This window comes from Hylobates moloch, unplaced genomic scaffold, assembly GCF_009828535.3.
Source record: "Hylobates moloch isolate HMO894 unplaced genomic scaffold, HMol_V3 SCAFFOLD_23, whole genome shotgun sequence".
NCBI classification, from domain to species: Eukaryota; Metazoa; Chordata; class Mammalia; order Primates; family Hylobatidae; genus Hylobates; species Hylobates moloch.
In genome coordinates, this window is record NW_026652298.1 from 7539744 (window position 1) to 7543116 (window position 3373).

General features: G+C 44.6%; 1 non-coding gene across 1 annotated transcript; it reads left to right on the forward strand.

The window, feature by feature from the left end:
• Nucleotides 1-2736: 2736 nt before the first annotated feature.
• LOC116462828 (small nucleolar RNA U13) lies at nucleotides 2737-2839 on the forward strand. The gene has a single exon (XR_004246479.1). It is a non-coding gene; the product is annotated as a small nucleolar RNA U13 (small nucleolar RNA).
• The last annotated feature ends 534 nt before the right edge of the window (nucleotides 2840-3373 follow it).

Sequence of the window (3373 nt, forward strand, 5' to 3'; positions counted from 1 at the left end):
TGAATTGTAACATTTTAGGTATTCATGGAGACTTTATTGAGATATATTAAAGCATGGTAAGCTCTAATGAGAAATATATCTAGATAGACAGCATTTTCTTAAAAAGTGTAGCCAAATTATGGCTGAGTAATTGCCTGGATTTTTCTCCTGTATATCAGTTTCTTAATCTTGCATTATAACCTAAATTATTTGGGCCTGGAAGTATCTTAGCAGGTTCTCAAGCGATTCTTAGAAAATACTCGTGCAGCAGTCTCTCCTAGACAAATTCAGACAGCAACGGGGGAAGTTTTTATGATGCGTTGGATTAATTAGGTTTAGAATAATTTCTTGCCTCCAAAGTAAGCAATAGCATCCTCAGTAGTTGCGAGGACTCCTTTTCCCACGTGGACAAGTTCACCATGAAATCTGAAAGTTAGGTGCCGCTTGGCAGTGCGCTACACTTTATGTCTCGGTGACCAGGAGTCACAGATAGGATGGGAACACTAGGATTCTGGGAGGCAAAGAGAGAAAGCCCGAAGTTTAGCAAACAGTTTCTACACTGTCACAGCCACATGGTAGCCTCTTTCGAAGTAAAGAAAAAAAAATTCACCTATTTAGACCATTTTAGAATTGAAGGTTGTCAATTTTCTGATTTAAGAACATTAGGAAAATATTTCATGAGTCACTGTACCATGCCCAGAATCAGGTGCCTGGATACACAATTAGAGAAATTAATTGCACTCTTTTTACATTAAAATTACTCTTCCATATGCCAGGTGACATGGCTCCACCTCATTCAAATGTTCCTCCAACTTTCCTGGCTTACCTTAGTAGAAGAATATGTTCCAAAATTTCAGGACATAGTTGTAACTAAGAGATCTTACTAACATACAAGTGGCAGTGTGTCCGGAATTGGTGGGTTCTTGGTCTCACTGACCTCAAAAATGAAGCCGCAGACCCTCGCCGTGACTGTTACAGCTCTTAAAGGTGATGTGTCCAGTTTGTTCCTCCAGATGTTTGGACATGTTCGGAATTTCTTCTTTCTGATGGGTTCGTAGTCTCGCTGGCTTCAGGAGTGAAGCTGCAGACCTTCAAGATGTGTGTTACAGCTCTTAAGGCGGCGCGTCTGGAGTTGTTCGTTCCTCTCGTCCGGAGTTGTTCATTCTTCTCGGTGGGTTCGTGGTCTCACTGGCCTCAGGAGTGAGGCTACAGACCTTCACGGTGAGTGTTACAACTCATAAAGGCAGTGAGGACCCAAAGACTCAGCAACAGCAAGATTTATTACAAAGAGCAAAAGAACAAAGCTTCTACACTGTGGAAGGGAACCCCAGCCGGTTGCCACTGCTGGCTCCGCCCGCCTGCTTTTATTCCTTTATATTCCACCTCCTGCTGATTGGTCCATTTTGACAGGGTGCTGATTGGTGCGTTTACAATCCCTGAGCTAGACACCAAAGTTCTCCAAGTCCCCACTAGATTAACTAGACACAGAGCACTGATTGGTGCATTTATAAACCTTGAGCTAGACACAGGGTGCTGATTGGTATATTTACAAACCTTGAGCTAGACACAGAGTACTGATTGGTGTATTTACAATCCCTTAGCTAGACATAAAGATTCTCCAAGTCCCCACTAGACTCAGGAGCACAGCTGGCTTCACCTAGTGGATTCCACACCTGGGCCCAGATGGAGCTGCCAGCCAGTTGCCTGCCATGTGCCCCCACTCAGCCCTTGGGTGGTCAATGGGATCGGGTGCCATGGAGCAGGGGGCGGCGCTTGTTGGGGAGGCTCAGCTGGGCAGGAGCCCACAGCAGTGGGGAGGCTCAGGCATGGCAGGCTGCAGGTCCCAAGCTCTGCCCTGCGGGGAGGCAGCTGAGGCCCAGCGAGAATTCAAGCAAAGTGCCCATGGGCCAGCACTGCTGGGGACCCGGCGCACCCTCTGCAGCTGCTGGCCCGGCTGCCCGGGACCAGTCCAGCCGCTCCGAGTGCGGGGCCCACCGAGCCCACGCCCACCCGGAACTTGGGTTGGCCCATGAGCACCACGCGCAGCCTCGGTTCCTGCCCACGCCTCTCCCTCCACACCTCCCTGGAAGCCGAGGGAGCTGGCTCCGACCTCGGCCAGCCCAAAGAGGGGCTCCCATAGTGCAACAGCAGGCTGAAGGGCTCCTCCAGCGTGGACAGAGTGGGCGCCAGGCTGAGGAGGCGCCGAGAGTGAGCGAGGGCTGCCAGCACACTGTCACCTCTCAGTAGTACAGTCCTTATAGATGATATAAAGTAGAAAGCCCTTTAGTTGAGCTTTGGAAAGAAACACCAAGCCCCAGATAATTTAAGGTTGGCTTAAAGACAAACTATGACTTTGGCAATTTTGTTTTTCATTTTCGTAACTTCTGTTTTATTGGATCAAGAAGCTCTTTTGTGGGTTCATTTCAACGATGTGCCTGTCAGTTTAATCCAATCATAAGTAAATTTAGTCAAATAATCAGTTGGAATTGATTTAAATGGATTGACAGGTGGTTTTGAGGTCTTCAGATTATTACCTCTGAGGCTATTTACTCTACGTGTGTGTGTGTGTTCTAAAGCCAGGAATGTGGCCCAAGGGAAGAACACAGAGTGGTAACTATAAGAGAAAGAATATTACTTTGTGTAAATATAGGTGAGGCCAATGCAAACACGACAGGCCAAATGTAATCCTGTGTGATGGAAATTTTTTTTTAAGTTCCAAGTCAGTAGAATTATTTTCACATAAAAAGATTGAATCAGATCCTTTTGTAGTTTATGAGCATGATGATTGAGTGTTCACACACGGGTGTGAGATGTGCCACCCTCAAACTTGTTACGACTTCGGCTTATTACCCAACTGACCTGAAGAAAGGGAAAGAAAAGGAAAGACTGACTCTTATTTAAATAACAGTATTGATACTTGACACTGTTAATTTCCTTTTCATATTCTTAGGAGTATCTATTCATAACAATACGAAAAACATTGCTTTGACTTATATTCTCAAGCATTTCTTATGTTTGGTAGGTAAGAAAGTATATTCAGTTATATCTCAAACTAAGATAGAGTAGTATCCCTGCCTTCATCAGAAACTGTGTGAAAATAAGTAGTCAACATTTTGTACTGTTTAGGATTTTGTGTGCTTATTTAGTGGTTTGACTTCAAATACATTTACAGGTAATGTAGAGTGGCTGCCTTCACAAAGAAGGGAGGGAAAGGCAGTCAGAGAGAGGTACAAGGAGAACAATAACCACAGAGATGGTTTATTCCTTTTTCAGAATATTAGATATAGACTAGTTCATTATAGTACCTTAAATCACATCATATTTCTAAGATATTTAATGATAATCATTCAAGTACTTCACAGCCTGAAAAGTCTCCATGCACTTCCCTATAGAG